The 20578-nt window shown below is 40.2% G+C and overlaps 1 protein-coding gene and 1 pseudogene across 6 annotated transcripts in view; one reads left to right on the forward strand and one right to left on the reverse strand.

The window, feature by feature from the left end:
• TAF1 (TATA-box binding protein associated factor 1) overlaps positions 1-20578 on the forward strand; it is a 98200-nt gene that overhangs the window by 60128 nt on the left and 17494 nt on the right. The gene's annotated exons all lie outside the window — the stretch shown is intronic.
• On the reverse strand, positions 14055-14181 carry LOC115833480 (annotated as a pseudogene).

The following is a 20578-nucleotide window of genomic DNA, read 5'->3' on the forward strand; positions in this document are numbered from 1 at the left end:
TGCAGTTCAAGTGTACATACTGGTAAATAACTGTTTCAAGAGGCAGGCAAGAGTCAAATCATAGAGGATTTTGTGTGCTATACTTGAATTTGTACTTGATCCTAAATGGGAAAACATTGAAGGAATGAAGCAGGGAAACAATTTCTTATAATTCCTTAAACGAATAGAAGAGGGAGCTAAGGACGTTTGAGAGAATTATCTGGCGTACTGAGGTTCTCAACTAAGAATCCGCATGATTATAAGACTTTTCTCCTGTAATTTTTAGCAGTAAGTAGTATGGCTGTTAAGTTTGTCAGAAGGGGCAGAGAATTGGAGAGAAAAGGTGAAGGATTGGACAGTCAGAAAGACTGATGAAGAAATAAGCATTCTGGGCAAAGAACACAATGTTCAATGTCATGGAAGAATGAAAGAACAGGGCAAGTTCAGGGAACTATACGTAACTAGAACATGCATATATCATTAAGGAGATGAGACTTCCATTTTTGTTCATTCTGGTTTGGGTTGAAAGAATGTACTTTCTCAGTTTGCTCTGCTTATTACACATGGGAAATTGAAGAGTGGAAAGGTCCCTTGTTGGGTCAATTATCCATTATTGTTTCATGAAAACACCTAAAGTTAATCACCCAGAATTCTGGCAGTGGAAGTGTTGGTAAGCTCACAGACATCTAAAAAAGACTATGTATAGCAAGTGATAAGCAAGAGTGTTACAGAAAGGCACTTGACCTGGTGATGGCTGACTTAGGACATAGGGCAGACTTACAAGGAGCTTATATAAAACAGTAAGAAAAACCCAGAAGATACTAATAAAAAAGTAAGCAGAGGGCAGATGGACAAATCACAAAAGACAAAAATTAAATAACTAACAAACATGAATAAATATTCTGTTGCACTAGTAATCAAAGAAATGCAATTGGGCCAGGCGTGGTGGCTCATGCCTGTAATCCCAGCACTTTGGGAGGCCGAGGCAGATAGATCACCTGAGGTCAGGAGTTCGAGATCAACCTGGCCAAGGTGGTGAAATCCCATCTCTCCTAAAAATACAAAAATTAGCTGGGCATGGAGGCGGGTGCCTGTAATCCCAGCTACTCGGGAGGCTGAGGCATGAGAATTTCTTGAACCTGGGAGGTAGAGGTTGCGGTGAGCCGAGATAGTGCCACTGCACTCCAGCCTGGGTGATAGAGTGAGACTTAGTCTCAAGAAGAAAAAAAAAAAAAAAAGCAATTGAAAGAAAGAGATACTTTTTTTTTTTTAACCTATTAGATTAGCTCAAATTTTTTTTTTTTTTTTTTTTTTTTGAGATGGAGTCTTGCTCTGTCGCCCAGGCTAGAGTGCAGTGGCGCAATCTTGGCTCACTGCACCCTCCGCCTCCCGGGTTCAAGCAATTCTCCTGCCTCAGCCTCCCGAGTAGCTGAGATTACAGGCTCCCGCCACCGTGCCTGGCTAATTTTTGTATTTTTAGTAGAGACATGGTTTCACCATCTTGGCCAGGCTGGTCTCGAACTTCTGACCTCGTGAGCTACTGCGCCTGGCCAACTCAATTTTTTAGTAGACGTAATGGTAGTGAGACAGGTGCTCTCACGTATTGCTGTTGGCATTATAAAATTGCGTGAGATTTCTGGAAAGCTATTTGGCAACATTGAGAGACTAAAATAAATTGTTGAGTGAACAGACTTTATTGTTAAGTAGACTTGGATTTGAACATTGGCCCCACCACTTAATAGCAATGTGACTTTGAGCAAATAACTTAGTCTCTGCTTCTCCTATCTGTAAAATAAGAATAATAGTACCCCCTCAAGAGGATTGTTGTGAGGATTAAATAAAATAGTACATGTAAGTACTTAGCATGTGGTAAGATTATAATCCTAATCAGAGATGTAGTTAAAGGTTTCATGATATTGTTATTTTATATTAGCAAGGATTTATTTAACCTGAGTAGTTGACATAAAGGGGATGATGTTATAGTGCCATCTGTATAATTAATTATTAGGTACAGATTCAAAGCTCTTTTTTGGAAAACTTAATGACCAAAAAATGCTCACAATGTTAAGTGAGAAAAGCAGAGCACAGAGATGTTTATTTTATCTCAGTCATGCTTTTTTAAAAAAGATGTATATACGTACAAAAAAGGCTGGAAGGAAACACACCAGAGTGATAATAGTGGTTCTTTCTGTGACATGGGGTTAGGATTGTCTTTGTTTTCACCTTTTATATGTTTTCCATGGTTTTTCCTCATATGGGAAGCAGGGAGGCCGGGCGCAGTGGCTCACGCCTGTAATCCCAGCACTTTGGGAGGCTGAGGTGGACGGATCACAAGGTCAGGAGATCGAAACCATCCTGGCTAACACAGTGAAACCCCGTCTCTACTAAAAATACAAAAAATTAGCCGGGCGTGGTGGCAGGCACCTGTAGTCCCAGCTACTCGGGAGGCTGAGGCAGGAGAATGGTGTGAACCTGGGAAGCGGAGCTTGCAGTGAGCCGAGATTGTGTCACTGCACTCCAGCCTGGGCGACAGAGCAAGACTCCGTCTCAAAAAAAAAGCAGAAGGAAGCAGGGAGCTCTCCTAAGAGGAAGTGAGCTTTGAACTGAGTTTTGAAGCATGATGATAATAATGACTACTTATTGAGCACCTACTGTGCCAAGGAAATAGTCAAGTGGAAAATGGTGGGGGAGAAGTTCCTGGCAGATAGCACAAATGCAAAAGTAGATGAAGGCGCCTTGGATAGGGAAGTGCCGGTAGTTAAATATGACTAGGATGCATAGTGGAATTACGTTTGGTAGTGAGATACGAGATTTTAAAGGTAGAGGGGCCAAATCATGAAAGGCCTAGTATGTTACAACCAAACCTTTAGAAGGAGAAAGGGACATATCAGGTACTAGTACCTGAATGTATCATTCTGAAACCTATCTGAAGAATGGATTGGAGGAGAATAAGATAGAGACCAGTAAAGAAACTATTGACAGCATTCCCAGTTAAAAATACTGACGGCCTGAACTAAGGTCAGTATCAATAAGAGTAAAAAAATGAAGATGGGGTATAGAGATACTTAGGAGGTAGAATTGATATTTCATAAATGGTTAGAAGTTGGGGGCACGGGTAAAGGATGGAGATTTTAAGATGGCATCAAGCACTCATGCTCTTGGTGGAAACATAAATTAGTACAAACGTTTTAGAGGACTATAAATGTTCATTTCCCTTGGCTAAGCAACTTCACTTCTAGGGACTACTCCACACAAGTTTATAAAGGTACATGTACAAATGTTCTTTGCAGCATTGCTTGTAATTGCAAAAACATGGAACATTCTAAACATCCAACAATAGGAAATTGTTTAAAAAATGGCACATCTAGGCCGGGCATGGTGGTTCACGCCTGTAATCCCAGCACTTTGGGAGGCTGAGGTGGGCGGATCACGAGGTCTGGAGATTGAGATCATCCTAGCTAACACAGGTGAAGAAACCCCGTCTCTACTAAAAATATAAAAAATTAGCTGGGCGTGGTGGCGGGCGCCTGTAGTCCCAGCTACTCTGGAGGCTGAGGCAGGAGAATGGCGGGAGGAACCCGAGGTGGAGCTTGCCGTGAGCCGAGATCGCGCTACTGCACTCCAGCCTGGGCGACAGAGCGAGACTCTGTCTCACAAAAAAAAAAAAAAAAAAAAAAAAGACACATCTATATGATGAAATACTGCTAAGCTATCAAAATGGTAGACTTAGCTAATAAATTAGGTGTATTTGTATATGCTCATATGAAAAGATACTCAAGTTGCATTATTGAGAACCATGTTACTCAACAGTATATTTAGAAAGGGGGGTCACAAATTTGGATTCTATGGACAAGTAATATAAATAAGTCAAATGGGCTATGTTGTGGGGGCCAATGAACTGGAGAGCAGGTATGCCATCTAGGTGTCAGTCACTATTTAGCTCAGTTGTTGCCATGGAATTGAATTACCAAAGGGAGAGACAGAGAATGGTTTTTACTTTATACTTGTTTGTACTTAGGTATTTGAATTTTTTAGTGAGCACATAATACTTTTGCAATTAAGAGAAATTTCCATTTTTGGAAGGATGAATAAATCAAATGACCTCCAAAATTCTGACTTGGGCAACAGGTGGTGCCATTGACTAATATGGGAAATACAGGAAGAGTAGTTTGGAGAAAAGATAGCAGAGTTCAACTTGCTATGTTGTATTGGGGTAGGACATCTAAGTGAAGACTTTTAATAGGTAGTTAGCTGTATACAGGTGCAAAGCTCAGAACATTTTTTTTTTTTTTGAGACATAGTCTTGCTCTGTCACCCACGCTGGAGTGCAGTGGTGCGATCTCGGCCCATGGCAACTTTCGCCTCCCAGGTTCAAGTGATTTGCCTGCCTCAGCCTCCCAAGTAGCTGGGATTACAGGCACATGTCACCACACCCAGCTAATTTTTGTATTTTTAGTAGAGACCGGGTTTCACCATGTTGGCCAGGCTGGTCTCAAACTCCTGACCTCAAATGCTCCACCTCCCTCGGCCTCCCAAAGTGCTGGGATTATAGGCGTGAGCTTTTCCACCTGGCCTCAGAAGAGAATTTATACTATAAATGTGGTTACTTTTCAGATTATCAGCATATAGAAATATAAGTAGATGAGCTCAAATAGGGAGTAGGGTACATTCCTTGAACCCTCTGATGTTGTATGTAAAATATGATTGTATATTTTACTGAGTAGAAAGACCATAGATTTTATCAGATTATCAAAGTGTGAGACCCCAAAAAACGTAAGAGTCACCGTTTAGTTTAGAGGATGTGTGATAAGGATAGACCTGACAAATTCCAGTATTTAAGATAACAGGTGAGGCCCGGCATGGTGGCTCACGCCTGTGATCCCAGCACTTTGGGAGGCCGAGGCGGGTGGATCATGAGGTCAAGAGATCAAGACCATCCTGGCCAACATAGTGAAACCCTGTCTCTATTAAAAATACAAAAAATTAGTTGGGCATGGTGGCATGCGCCGGTAATCCCAGCTACTCCGGAGGCTGAGGCAGGAGAATCACTTGAACCCGGGAGGCAGAGGTTGCAGTGAGCCGAGATTGCACCGCTGCACTCCAGCCTGGTGACAGAGTGAGACTCCGTCTCAAAAAAAAAAAAAAAAAAGAATATGAAGGAGTGGCCAGAATGAAAGAAGAAAAACTAGGAGAGAATAATATACTGCAAACCAAGAGAAGAGGATTTCAAAGAGGGAAAATTACCAACAGGTCAGGTGTTACAGAGAAGACCAAAGAGGATGGTTATTAGAAGAGTTATTTCATTGAAGTGATAGAATAAAAAGCCAGACTGTAAGGGTTATGAATGAATGGGAAGCAAGAAAGTAGAGATTGAGAGTTACCTGTGAAGGGAGGAAGGAAGTAGACAATATGTTGAGGGGATGAAGGCAGTTGGACAGAGGAGACCTTTGTATAGGTCAAAGAGAAGAAAATTAAGGATATGAAATGCCTATAGAGGTGGGAAGATAGACATTGAGAAAGTTTCTGCCTAAGTAACATCTTATTTCTCTGTAAAGTAGGAAACCATATTTTTTGCTGAGATTAAAGTGGGAGAAGGAATTTGAAGAAAAATATCAATAAGCGAATTATTCTTGTGGGAAATTGGAAAAGGAGCTGATTAGGGACATTTCAGAAGAACGCTGTTGAGCAGCTTTTGAAGGTCCAGCTGAAGATGGAGACTTTTTTTTTGGCAGTATCAATTGGCACAGTTCTGTAATTTTTGTCGGTGCTCATCAAATCAAGTTAGGAAACTGAGAAGGCAGATGATAAAATTGATTCAGGATTGAGATTTTGTTTTGTGGATGTGCTGGAAAGATTGGGAATTGAGGGTATTAGCAAAAAAAAAAATTATTGAAGTTCGGGCATCTCAAACCTCGTCACTCTTTAGTGATGCGTTATTGCAGAGGATTGTGACTATATCGTCTCCAGTTTGGGGGAATATCTCAGAGCAACTCCACAAAAGCTTGAAATTTCTTTGGCAATTTGTGTTTTATCTTAAAAATTTATGCAAATTTTCCGTTAGGCTTATCTGTACTTTAACTTGCTTCAAATTTCTTACCAAATTATTTTATATCCCCTCTCCAGTCTTCAAGTAAAATTGCTGATTCAGGAAGTTATACAATAATGATCCCATAGCTTATTTTGGTATATTCTTCTGCATTACCTTAGTTTTTAAAACATGGGGCTGATTATGCATTAAGGTAATGCCAGGAGAGGCTTAATATGTTGAGAGAGAGAAATTAATGGGCCTGGCAGTTTTCTTGGAGTAAGAGAAAGAGAATGAAAAAACTGGACAGATACAAGGCTGTGATAAGAAAGTAGAATATTTGGAGTTGAAAGTTCCAGAGGTGAAGCAGTTTTCAGTAGATAGCATACAGGGTATAGCCATGGATGTGTTTGGCTGGAGCAAAGGTACAAACTATTGGTACAAAGATTTGCAGGGATTTGGATAGGTTGTACATGTGAACAATAAAGTAACTCACTATGATGGGAGAGATTTGGAGCCGAGAGAATGATTGTGCCAGGTGCATAAGTCTTTGTGACTGAGAATCAGTTAACAATGGTGACTAAAGGTGAAGAACACAGATTTCAAACTCAAATGTCCTGCAGGGGCCAGGCAAGTAATGTAAATGACTAAGGTGGGCTAGGTGGGATTGTGCTAAACTAGAAGAGTGCATATTCCATCTAAAGCAGCATGTCCTTCTTCTGATTGTTGTCCTAAGGAAATGAGTATCCAGTGTTGCTAGATAACTTAATTTTTCAAGAGAAGCTGAAAACCTGGACTTTTTATGTGACATTTCTCAAATTTTTACGTATTTGCTAATAGTTTAAATATTTTTTTACTCCGTTGGCCAAATAAAAACATCTATCTGCAGGCCAAATCTGGCTCCACGTCTTCAACCTCTGGCATAGTAAAAAAAAAGGCCTTAGAGTAGGAGAGATTTTTTTTTCTCCCCAAGAAGAAGTAAATAATGTCTGGGTAGTAGCAGTGGACAGCCTAGAAGGCTGACTTTCCCCCCTCCTTAACCAGTGGATGAGAGAATAGGAAACTTCTGAATAGGGCTATAAGGGTTAGTGGCGCCATGTGATATGAAATGGTGACATCTAGAAAGACAACATAAAGACATTGAGGAGTGAAAGGCACATGAAATATTTCCTACTGTCAGGTGATATACACGAAATAATATTTCTGTTTTAAAACGTTGTTGCTTCAGCCAAATATGATCCTGCCTCTGTTTTTAATTAATAGTAACAAAGTCCAGGCTGGGTGCAGCGGCTCACTCCTGTAATCCTAATGCTTTGGGAGGCCAAGGCAGGAGGATCTCTTGAGGCAAGAAGTTCAAGATCAGCCCTGGCAAGAGACCCTGTCTCTAAAAAAATTTTAAAAATTAGCTGGGCATGGTGGTGTGTGCCTGTTGTGGAGCCCAGGAGTTCAAGGCTGCACTGATGATTGTGCCACTGCACTCCAGCTTGGTTGACAGAGACCCTGTCTCAAAAAACAAAAAATAAAAATAGTAACAAAGTCCATGTGGACTTTATTCTCTACTTTAAAATTTTTATTTCGTAAAATTTTATTGTTAGTATTAAAGTTAATCTAAATTAGTAGAATGGTATCTCTAGTTAACATTATTTTGACTCTTTATATTCAGATCCTTCATGCAAACTGCATATGAGCATATTTCTATAACATTTTACACTGACTTCATTGGCTTACCCTTTATTAGTCACATATTTAGCCCGTGAACTATATTGTATATAGCCAGAATACTTAGCACTAAGATTAGGGTCATTAGGCAAAAACCAGAAGATAAGTAACACTCCATATAAAACACATCTGGACATAAGCAGCACGTATCAGAGGAATTAGTCTTGTCCTTAAGTGATGACAGTGGACTGTACGCTAATTATAGAGTTAAGCCATTGTACCTTCCAGCTGCCACGCAAGTACTAGATCAGTCTCAGAACCTCTGTTCATGTTTAAATAGCATTTGAAAAGAACATTAATAATCAGGGAAGCCCACAACTTTAAGTGGTTGGAGTTATTTGCACCAGTCCCAAAAGGACCACAACAGTTAAAGGAGAGAGTCATACAGATAAGTCCCTTCTGAAAAATACAACCCAAACTTTTTGCCAGACTTAACAAAATTGGCAGAGGCCTTACTACTTAATGTTTAGTTAAATTTGAAATGAGCTGCATAATCTGTGGCTGTATCACCCTAAATGTGCCTGATCTCATCTGAAATGAGCTACATAGTCTGAACCAATAGGTGATGCTGAGCTAGTCATGATGAGATTCCTCTTTCCCAAAGATTTCATAGCAAGTTTCTCCTCTAGTGCTCTTAAAACTAAAATCAACTCCAGTAAGAAGCCATCTTTGGGATGGACATAGGTAGAACATGTGTCATGAAACCTGAGAGCCCGAAGTTTTAGAATGCTCAGTTGGACCCCACAATCTAGATGTAAATTTACAAAGAAAAACTGAGAAATCTCCCCTTGTCCCCAACTTTTGAGTATCTCCCAACCTTTTGTGGGCTCTGATAGTTGTTCAGGTTATAGGACCTTTGCCTGACATTCTGGAGTCTCATCCTGTACTGTGCAGCTTAGTAGTTATTCAGCCAAAGACTAAAGGGAGCCCTTGCAGATTGTGTTATTTTTCTGTGGAGCACCCTCTTCTCCAGTTGTGCCTTGCAATTTCCAGCTGTCTTAACCTCCTCAGACTCCAATTATGTCTCCACAGCTCAGGAAGACTGCTATAATTGGCTTGCCTTCAGCAGAAAGCCAGGGACAATTGTAGGGCTCACTTCATTTCCCTTTCCTTCTCACAAGGATCACACAATCTTACACTATTAGTTGCTCAGTGTCTGAAAACAGTTGTTTCATTTGTTTTTTTTTTTCTAGTTTTCTGGTTATAGTAGGAGGACTAATCCAATAGCATTTATTCTATCATGCCCAGAAAGTCTTTTAATGTTTAGTTTTATGGTATTTCTGACATACGGAAACTTCATATGCATACATTTGTATTTATCAGTCTTTTCCTGTATGATTCTTATCTTTGGTATTATAACTGTTCAAAAGATCTTCCCTACCCCCAAGATAGCAAACCATATTTTCTTTTAATACATACAGTATTTTAAGTATTTAAATGTTTATCTACTTTTTAGAATAAAATCTTAAGTAGAAGGTAAATATTTAACTTTCTTTCCCAAATGACTAGCCAAAGTGCCCAAGTCCCATATATGGAACAGTCTAACCTTTTCTACTAATTGAAATGCTACCTTTTTTTTTTTTTTTTTTTTGGAACAAGGTCTTGTTCTGTTTCCCAGGCTGGAGTGCAGTAGCGTGATCATGGATCATTGCAGCCTCCACCTCCTGGGCTCAAGCTATCCTCCCACCTCAGCCTCCCAAGTAGCTGAGACTATAGGCACACATCACCAAGCCCAGCTAATTTTTTTTTTTTTTTTTTTTTTTTTTGAGACAGAGTCTCGCTCTGTCACCCAGGCTGGAGTGCAGTGGCGTGATCTCGGCTCACTGCAAGCTCCACCTCCCAGTTTCATGCCATTCTCCTGCCTCAGCCCCCCGAGTAGCTGGGACTACAGGCGCCTGCCACCACGCCCGGCTAATTGTTTGTATTTTTAGTAGAGACGGGGTTTCACCATGTTAGGCAGGATGGTCTCTATCACCTGCCTTGGCCTCCCAAAGTGCTTACAGGCATGAGCCACCATGCCTGGCCTAATTTTTGTGTTTTTTGTAGAGATGGGGTTTCACCATGTTGCCCAGGCTGGTCTCAGACTCCTGGGCTCAAATGGTCCACCCGCCTCAGCCTCCTTAAGTGCTGGGATTACAGGCATAAGCCAATGCACCTGGCCAAAATACTACCTTTATAATATACTAAATTCTTACATATTCTTGAACCTATTTGAGAGCTTTCTATTCTGCTTCATTGATCTATTTGTCTAGTCTGGTGCTATTATCACCAGATAATATAATTGTTTTATCACAAAGGCTTTAAAATTTTAAATTCCTTGGCTGTGCTTGCCTAATTATCCTAAATAAACTCTAAGGCCATTTTCGTTAGATTCTGCCTTATCCTCGAATAAATAAACATGATTGAGACCTTATTTAATTTGTAGATTAATTTGGAGAAACTGTATATCTTTATAATTCTCCATTTTTCCACCTGGGAGCTAATGTTTCTTCATTTATTCACATTTTCTTTTATGTCCCCCAATAATGGCTTCTAGTTTTCTTCATATAGTTTCTAGGCATGTTTTGTTTAATTTATTTAATTTTATAGTTTTTGTTCCTTTTGAATTTCTCATTGTCGAGTTTATTCCTAGGTAATTTAAAAGTTTTTATTTTGTTTATTTATTTTTCATTGTCGATATTCAATATAAAACTTAAAAGCTTTGCTGCCATTGTGCTTGTGCTCTTTTTTTCCTAACTGGTTATTAAGTCTAAAGGTTTCAATTTGAAGAATATGAATAGATGATTCAGTATTGTTCATAGGTTTATAATGCTTAAAGTGTTTCCATAATACTAGTTTCTAAGTCTTTGTTACAAGGGTACTACTCTGTAAGTTTGGCCACTCATAAATAATAAGGGTCTTTGTTTTCCATCAGTGATTGGGACCCAAGGTATAAGTATTTCTGACCAGGCTTGGTGGCTCACAACAGTAATTCCAGCACTTCGGGAGGCCGAGGCAGGTGGATCACTTGAGGCCAGGAGTTCAAGACCAGCCTGGCCAACATGGTGAAACCCCATCTCTACTAAAAATACAAAAATTAGCCAGGACTGGTGGCACGCACCTGGAGTTGAGATCATGCCACTGTACCCCAGCCTGGGCGACAGAATGAGACTCTGTCTCCAAAAAAAGAAAAAGAAAAAAGAAATATTTCCATATGAAAGTTAAGTCCTTCATGTCATTGAAGAGAAGAAAAACTTCCCCCAATCCTGCTTAAGTCTCTTGCTGCCATCTTGTCTCTTTCTCTTTCCATACAGACTTTTTTATTATGGTAAAATATACATAATATAAAAATTTGTCATTTTAACTATTTTTTTTTTTTTTTTTTTGAGACGGAGTCTCATTCTGTTTCCTAGGCTGGAGTGCAGTGGCGCGATCTTGGTTCACTGCAACCTCCGCTTCCTGGGTTCAAGCGTTTCTCCTGCCTCAGCCTCCAGAGTAGCTGGGATTACAGGCGTGCACCACCACGCCCAGCTAATTTTTGTATTTTTGGTAGAGACGGGGTCTCAGCATGTTGGCCAGGTTGGTCTCAAACTCCTGACCTCAGGTGATCCACCTCCCCTCAGCCTTCCAAAGTGCTGGGATTACAGGTATGAGCCACCGTGCCCAGCCGTCATTTTAACTATTTTTAAGTGTATCAAATCAGTGGCATTAAGTTCAATCACAGTGTAGTGCAACCATTACCACTGGGTATTTCCAGAACTTTTTTATTATTCCAAACAGAAACTCTATACCCCTTACATGGTAACTCCCCTTCTTCCCAGCTCCTGGTAACCTCTATTCTAGTTTCTATCTCTATGAAATTGCCTATTCTAGGTATGTCATATAAGTAAATCATACATTATATACAATATTCTTTTGTGTCTGGTTTGTTTTACTTACCATATTTTCAAGGTTCATCCATGTTGTAGCATGTATCAGAGTTTCATTCTTTTTTATGACAGCCAGACTTCTTTTATGAATATGTAACGTCTTGCATTATTTTCTTTGTCTTCCAGTAATGCCTCGCTTAGCTTTAAGCTGGCTTCCACCCTGTCCAGTCTACCAAGTAAACAGGATCACATAATTGTCAGATATAGTGGGCACTTCTGTCCTTATCTTGACCTCACCCTAGTATTTGACATCATTGACCATTCTTTCCTCACAACTGTATTGTGATTGGCTTCCATGACAATTTTTTTTTTTTTTTGAGACGGAGTCTCGCTCTGTCGCCCTGGCTGGAGTGCAGTGGCGCGATCACAGCTCACTGCAAGCTCCGCCTCCTGGGTTCATGCCATTCTCCTGCCTTAGCCTCTCAAGTAGCTGGGACTACAGGCGCCCGCTACCACGCCCGGCTAATTTTTTTTGTATTTTGTAGTAGAGACGGGGTTTCACCTTGTTAGCCAGGATGGTCTTGATCTCCTGACCTCGTGATCCGCCCGCCTCGGCCTCCCAAAGTGCTGGGATTACAGGCGTGAGCCACCGCACCCAGCCTTCCATGACAATTTTTAGCTCTGGCTGGGGGAGGCTGAGGTGGGTGGATCACCTGAGGTCAGGAGTTCGAGACCAGCCTGGCCAACATAGTGAAACCCCCGTCTTCACTAAAAATACAAAAAAATTAGCCAGGCGTGGTGGCACGTGGCATGAGAGTGCACTCAGCATTCTTGGGAGGCTGAGGCAGGAGAATCACTTGAACCTGGGAGGCAGAGGTTGCAGTGAGCCAAGATCATGACACTGCGCTTCAGCCTGGGTGACAGAGCAAGACTCCAAAAATAAAAAAGCCCTTATTTTCCTCCCACCTCTTAAACTATTCCTTTTTAATCTCCTTTGCTGAATGTTCTGCCCACTTCTGTAACTTCAGTTGTCACCTCTTTCCTGATGACTCTATTGTAGACAAAGCCACTTGCCAAACATTTCCTCTTGGATGTCTCAATGGAACTTAAAACATACCTCAAGCTGAATGTATTATTGTTTCCCCTATCCTTCTTATTCCAACTTTCTCCCTCTCTCCTTCTTTACTTGAATCACTCATTTACAATTTCCAATCTGGGTTTAATGGGGCATTAACATTACGCAGTAGCTACGTCTAGGAAACTCTGTTTTTTATTCTTTACTTTGAATAAGTTCCAACATCCAGTATGTCACTAAAGTTCATACTATATTTTGCCTAGTTGCCTGGTGAATGTCCCAGCCTTTACATTTATCTCCTTCTAACCTATCATCTACATTCCTGTCAGGTAGACCTTTTAAAAAACAAAAAAGCAAAACCTCTTATAAAAAGATCAAATAATCTAGAAATATATATAATTAAAAGTTAAAGCCTCTGCCTGCCCTCCCACTCCTGTCTCCCATATTTTCATTTCCCCAGAGATAACAGCTTGGTCTATAGTCTTAGGTACTTTTTTCTATGCTTAGACAAAACGTGTTTACTTATTACACTGCTCTCAGCACACTGCCTGTAGGGTAGCCCTGTTCCACAAGAGCAGTCAAAAAGAAAATGACATGTAGGTTTTTCAAGTTTTTGTTTTATTCTGTAATTTGCTCTTTTTTGCTCATGAATAGATTCTGATCCTTTTTATTTTGAGATAATTATAGATTCAGGAAGTTGCAAGAAATAGTACAGAGTCCTGTGGGCTTCTCACTCAGCTTCCTTCAATGGTGATATCTTACATAGCTATACTTCAATATCAAAACCAGGAAATTTATATTGGTACATTACTTTTAAATAAATTACAAAACTTAGTTTTCACCATTTAAAAAATCTATTCATTTGTGCATAAGTGTGTGCAATTTCGTGCCATATATATGTTCCTGTAACCACCACCACAATCAAGACTTAGAACTGTTACCATAAAGGAACTCCCTGTTCTTTGTATCTGCACCCCCCCCCCACACACACACACCCACCACCACACCCACCACTGTTCCTGTTCCACTTATCTGTTCTCCATCTCTATAGTTTTGACATTTGAGCATGTTATATAAATGGAATAGTATAATATGTAACTATTTGAGATTGACTTTTTTCACAAAGCATAATTCCCTTGAGGTCCATCTAAATTGTTGTATCAGTAGTTCATTTTTTAAATTGTTGAGTGTTCCATTGTGTGGTTGTACCAGCGTTTGTTCAAACATTTACTCATTGAAGGACATTCAGATTTTCACTCTCTTGCCATTATGAGTAAAGCTGCTGTGAGCAATCATAGACAGGGTTTTGGATGAGTTTAATTTTTCATTTCTCTGGGATAAATGCCCAAGAATAGAATGGTATATGTTTAGTTTTACAAGAAACTGCACTATTTCATTTTTTTTTCCACATCAGATGTGGAAAAAAATGTACTGGCATTGTAATAAGGCTTGAGGGAGGCACATCTCACACATGAACATGAAAACCCAATGTCATCACACTTACGTCATCATAAGCTTATGAACTACAGAAAGATTGTGCCACACTTTTGGAGTGTCTGTACCATTTTACATTCCCACCAGCAATGTATGTGATCCAGTTTCTCTGCAGCATTCACTATTACCACTTTTTAAAATTTTAGCCGTTCTTCTATTGTGATTTTTACTTGACATTTGTCTTTTTTTAAATTAAAAACATTTTCTTGCTCTCGGTCTTAAAATTATTTCCTCAAATACATTGTGTTTTTCTTTTTTTTTTTTTTTTTTTTTTTTGAGACAGAGTCTCGCTCTGTCGCCCAGGCTGGAGTTCAGTGGCGCAATCTCGGCTCACTGCAAGCTCCGCCTCCCGGGTTCACGCCATTCTCCTGCCTCAGCCTCTCCGAGTAGCTGGGACTACAGGCGCCCACCACCACGCCCGGCTAATTTTTTATATTTTTAGTAGAGACGGGGTTTCACCGTGGTCTCGATCTCCTGACCTAGTGATTCGCCTGCCTCGGCCTCCCAAAGTGCTGGGATTACAAGCGTGAGCCACCACGCCCAGCCTACATTGTGTTTTTCTAATGGCTAATGATGTTGGGCATCTTTTCATGTGCCATCTATGTCTCCTCCTCCTCCCTTCTTTCTCCCTTCTTCCTTCTTCTTTCTTCTTCCTTCTTCCTTCTTCTTTCCTCTTCTTCTTGTTATCTTTGCTCACTGCAACCTCTGCTTCATTGGTTCAAGCAATTATTGTGCCTCAGCCTCCTGAGTAGCAGGGATTACAGGCACGCAACACCATGCCCGGCTAATTTTTGTATTTTTAATAGAGACAGGGTTTCATGATGTTGGCCAGGTTGGTCTCGAACTCCTGGCTTCAAGTGATCCTCCCACCTCAGCCTCCCAAAGCCATGGTGCCAAGCCCCATCTGTATATTTTCTTTGGTGAAGTGACTTCATTTCTTTGGCCCAGCTTTATTTTTTTATTTTTTATTTTTATTTTTTGGAATTCAGTGCAAATTTTGTTAGACTACAAAAACATATCATACACTTATTTTAGATATAGTTATATGAAGTCATAAAAGCTATGATTTTTGAAAAACAGCACAAGAAAATTTTTTAGTTTGTTATATAAGTAAATTGACTTTGTGTCTTAAGGATTCAATGATACAGTTTTTGAATTTTTTAAGTTGACAGCTATTGTACATATTCTTGAGGGCACATAATTGTATTTCCATACATATAATTTATAGTTATCAGATCAGGGTAATTAGCACATCCACCATCTCAAATGTTTATCATTTCTTTGTATTGAGAATGTGCAATATCCTTCTAGCTATTTGAAACTATATATTGTATTATTAAGTATAGTCATTCTACGGTGCTATAGAACACACTTCTCCTATCTGGCTATAATTTTGTATCTTTTTTTTTTCTAGGGTACATGTGCACAACGTGCAGGTTTGTTACATATGTATACATGTGCCATGTTGGTGTGCTGCACCCATTAACTCATTATTTACATTAGGTATTTCTTCTAATGCTATCCCTCCCCTAGCCCCCCACCCCATGACAGGCCCCAGTATGTGATGTTCCCCATCTTGTGTCCAGGTGTTCTCATTGATCAATTCCCACCTATGAGTGAGAACATGTGGTGTTTGGTTTTCTGTCCTTGTGATAGTTTGCTCAGAATGATGGTTTCCAGCTTCATACATGTCCCTACAAAGGACATGAACTCATCCTTTTTTATGGCTGCATAGTATTCCATGGTGTATATGTGCCACATTTTCTTAATCCAGTCTATCATTGATGGACATTTGGGTTGGTTCCAAGTCTTTGCTATTGTGAATAGTGCCGCAATAAACATACGTGTGCATGTATCTTTATAGCAGCATGATTTATAATCCTTTGAGTATATACCCAGTAATGGGATGGCTGGGTCAAATGGTATTTCTAGTTCTAGATCCTTGAGGAATTGCCACACTGTCTTCCACAATGATTGAACTGGTTTACATTCCTACCAACAGTGTAAAAGTGTTCCTATTTCTCCACATCCTCTCCAGCACCTGTTGTTTCCTGACTTTTTAATGATTGCCATTCTAACTGGTGTGAGATAGTTCTCATTGTGGTTTTGATTTGCATTTCTCTGATGGCCAGTGATGATGAGCATTTTTTCGTGTGTCTGTTGGCTGCATGAATTTCTTCTTTTGAAAGTGTCTGTTCATATCATTTGCCCACTTTTTGATGGGCAAAAAGTTGTTTGATTTTTTCTTGTAAATTTAAGTTTTTTGTAGATTCTGGATATTAGCTCTTTGTCAGATGGGTAGATTGCAAAAATATTCTCCCATTCTGTAGGTTGCCTGTTCACTCTGATGGTAGTTTCTTTTGCTGTGCAGAAGCTCTTTAGTTTAATTAGATCCCATTTGTCAATTTTGGCTTTTGTTGCCATTGCTGTTGGTGTTTTAGTCGTGAAGTCCTTGCCCATGCCTATGTCCTGAATGGTATTGCCTAAGTTTTCTTCTAGGGTTTTTATGGTTTTAGGTCTAACACGTAAGTCTTTAATCCATCTTGAATTAATATTTGTATAAGGTGTAAGGAAGGAATCCAGTTTCAGCTTTCTACATATGGCTAGCCAGTTTTCCCAGCACCATTTATTAAATAGGGAATCCTTTCCCCATTTCTTGTTTTTGTCAGGTTTGTCAAAGATCAGATGGTTGTAGATGTATGGTATTATTTCTGAGGGCTCTGTTCTGTTCCATTGGTCTGTATCTGTTTTGGTACCAGTACCATGCTGTTTTGGTTACTGTAGCCTTGTATTATATAGTTTGAAGTCAGGTAGGGTGATGCCTCAAGCTTTGTTCTCTTGGCTTAGGATTGACTTGGCAATGCAGGCTCTTTTTTGGTTCCATATGAACTTTAAAGTAGTTTTTTCCAATTCTGTGAAGAAAGTCATTGGTCGCTTGATGGGGATGGCATCGAATCTGTAAATTACCTTGGGCAGTATGGCCATTTTCACGATATTGATTCTTCCTATCCATGAGCATGGAATCTTCTTCCATTTGTCTGTGTCCTCTTTTGTTTCGTTGAGCAGTGGTTTGTAGTTCTCCTTGAAGAGGTCCTTCACATTGCTTGTAAGTTGGATTCCTAGGTATTTTATTCTCTTTGTAGCAATTGTGAATGGGAGTTCACTCATGATTTGGCTCTCTGTTTGTCTGTGGTGTATAGGAATGCTTGTGATTTTTGCACATTGATTTTTGTATCCTGAGACTTTGCTGAAGTTGCTTATCAGTTAAGGAGATTTTGGGCTGAGACGATGGGGTTTTCTAAATAATACAATCATGTCATCTGCAAACAGGGACAATTTGACTTCCTCTTTTCCTACTTGAATATCCTTTATTTCTTTCTCTTGCCTGAGTGCCCTGTCTTTGGCCCAGTTTTAATCATGTGTTTTTTTTTTTTTTTTTGAGACAGAGTCTCACACTGTCATCCATGCTGAGCACAATCTCAGCTCACTGCAGTCTCTGCCTCCCAGGTTCAAGCAATTCTCCTGCTTCGGCCTCCTGAGAATCTGGGATTATAGGCGTCCGCCCCAGTGCCCGGCTAATTTTTTTGTATTTTTAGTAAAGACAGGGTTTCACCATGTTGGCCAGGCTGGTTTCGAATGCCTGAACTCAAGTGATCTGCCTGCCTCAGCCTCCCAAAGTGTTGAGATTACAGGCATGACCCACTGTGCCCAGCCTTTGTTTTCTTTTTGAGACGGAGTCTTGCTCTGTCGTCCAGGCTGGAGTACAGTGGCGCAATCTCGGCTCACTGTAACCTTCGCCTCCCGGGTTTGAGTGATTTTCCTGCCTCAGCCTCCCAAGTAGCCGGGATTACAGGCGCCTGCTACTACGCCTGGCTAATTTTTGTATTTTTAGTAGAGATGGGGTTTTGCCATGTTAGCCAGACTGGTCTCGAACTTCTGACCTCAAATGATCTGCCTTCCTCAGCCTCCCAAAGTGTTAGGACTACAGTTGTGAGCCACCTCGCTCGGCCTGTTTTCTTAATGAGTTTTGAGGGTTTTTTATATATTCTAGGTACAAGACCTTTATTACATATATGATTTGCAGAGATTTTCTCCCCAGTCCGTGCCTTACTTTTTCAGTCCCTTAGTAGTATCTTTCAGGCTTGGCACAGTGGCTCACACCTGTAATCCCAGTGCTTTCGGAGGCCAAGTTGGGAAGACTGCTTGAACCCAGGAGTTCAAGACCAGCCTACGCTATATAGTGAGACCCCCATCTCTACAAAAAATTTTTAAAATTTGTGTTTGGTGGTGCATGCCCGTAGTCCCAGCTACTTGGGAGGCTGAGATGGGAGGATTGCTTGAGCCCAGGAGGTCAAGGCTTTGGTCAAGGCTGACCCAGGAGGTCAAGGCGAAATCCTGGGATTACAGGTGTTTGAGTCCCCAGGCGTGGCCAGTGTTTGTATCTCTCTCTCTCTTTTTTTTTTTTTTTTTTTTTTTTTTTGAGACAAGGAGTCTCTGCTCTGTCACCCAGGCTGGAACAGCTCACTGCCAGCTCCTCCTCCCGAGTTCATGCCATTCTCCTGCCTCAGCCTCCTGAGTAGCTGGGACTACAGTTGCCCGCCACCACGCCCGGCTAATTTTTTTCTATTTTTAGTAGAGATGGGATCACCGTAGCCAGGATGGTCTCGATCTCCTGATCTCGTGATCTGCCCGCCTCAGCCTCGCCATGTGCTGGGATTACAGGCATGAGCCACTGCGCCTAGCCCAGTGTTTGTATCTCTTAAGAAGTTGGCAGGGTGAGACGGGTGGGTTGCTTGAGGTCAGGAGTTTGAGACCAACCTGGTCAACATGATGAAACCCGTCTCTACTAAAAATACAAAAAAAAAAAAAAAAAATTAGGTGGGTGTAGTGGTGCACATCTGTAATCCTAGCTACTCAGGAGGCTGAGACATGAGAATTGGTTGAACCTGGGAGGTGGAGGTTGCAGTGAGTTGAGATCACGCCACTGCACTCCAACCTGGACGACAGATTTGAGACTCATCTCAAAAAAAAAAAAAAAGTCTTTCCCCAGCTCACATCACAAAGGTTTTCTCTTATGTTTTTTCCTAAAATTTTATAGTTGTAGCCTTTTACACTTAAGTCCATGATCCATTTTTAATTACTTTTTATGCACTGTTTGTAGTTTAGGTTGAAGTACTTTTTTTGCCTATGGATGTCCAGTTTTTCGTCATTTATTGAAAAAACTGTCCTTCCTCCATTGAATTGCCCTGTATGTACACCTTTATCAAAAATCAGTTGAGTGTGTTGGTTTATTTCTAGCAGTCTTACTATCAGGTAGAGTGATTCCTCTCACTCTTTTTCAAAACTGTTTTATATTCTAGTTCCTTTACCATTCCACTAAATTTAGAAGGGGCTTGTCTATATCTACAAAAACATCTTACTGGGATTTGGGTAAGAATTGTGTTAAAATCCATAGATCAATTTGGGGAGAATTGACATCTTTACTGATTCTGTTTTCATGTTAGTACATATAGATTTCTACATTCTTTTAAACTTATTTCTTAGCATGGATGTATGTATCATAATTTATTTAACCATTCTCCTATTGATAGGCATTTAAAGTATTTCCATAATGCTGGCTTGCAGACAGTTTTTCACTATTTTTTTTTTTTTTGAGACCAAGTCTCTGTCACCCAGGTTGGAGTGCAGTGGCATGATCTCGGCTCACTGTAACCTCTGCCTCCCGGATTGAAGCGATTCTTGTGCCTCAGCCTCCTGAGTAACTGGGATTACAGGTGTGCGTCACCATGCCTGGCCAATTTTTGTATTTTTAGTAGAGATGGGGTTTCCCCATGTTTCCCAGGCTGGTCCCGAACTCCTGACCTCAGGTGACCCACCTGCCTCAGGCTCCCAAAGTGCTGGGATTACAGGTGTGAGCCACTGTGCCTGGCCTAGTTGTTCACTGTTTTATATTTTATTGATGTGTGCTTGTGCAAAATTTCTGTAGGAAATCTTGATATTTTGAAATTGTGTTCCAAAAGGCTGTACCTGTTTATAGTCAAAATAACAGTGAAGGAAAATATGTTTCCCTATAGCCTCTTTAACGCTGGGAATAATTAATACTTTAAAAATTATTCCTGTAAAAGTATATAACTTAAAATTTTATAAAAATTACATACATGTTCATTGAATAAATGAAACAGCATAGAATTGTATAAAGTGAAAAGGAAAAATCTTGTTCTTCCCTTCCTACCATCCCATTAGTAGCCAGTATTAGATTTGGTGTGAAGTATTATAAATTTTACTATATAGGAAAGGTGTTTTGAGGTGTTTATTTTTCTAGTTGTAGAGATATGAGGATATATTTTTAGCCAAAGCTATCTGTTTATTTATATATTTTTAAGTTGCTAAATGGAATGGTGTTTCATTTTTGAGAAAAAAAAAAAAAAAAAACATTTT

The sequence above is a fragment of the Nomascus leucogenys genome, chromosome X (genome assembly GCF_006542625.1).
Source record: "Nomascus leucogenys isolate Asia chromosome X, Asia_NLE_v1, whole genome shotgun sequence".
Classification (NCBI taxonomy): Eukaryota; Metazoa; Chordata; class Mammalia; order Primates; family Hylobatidae; genus Nomascus; species Nomascus leucogenys.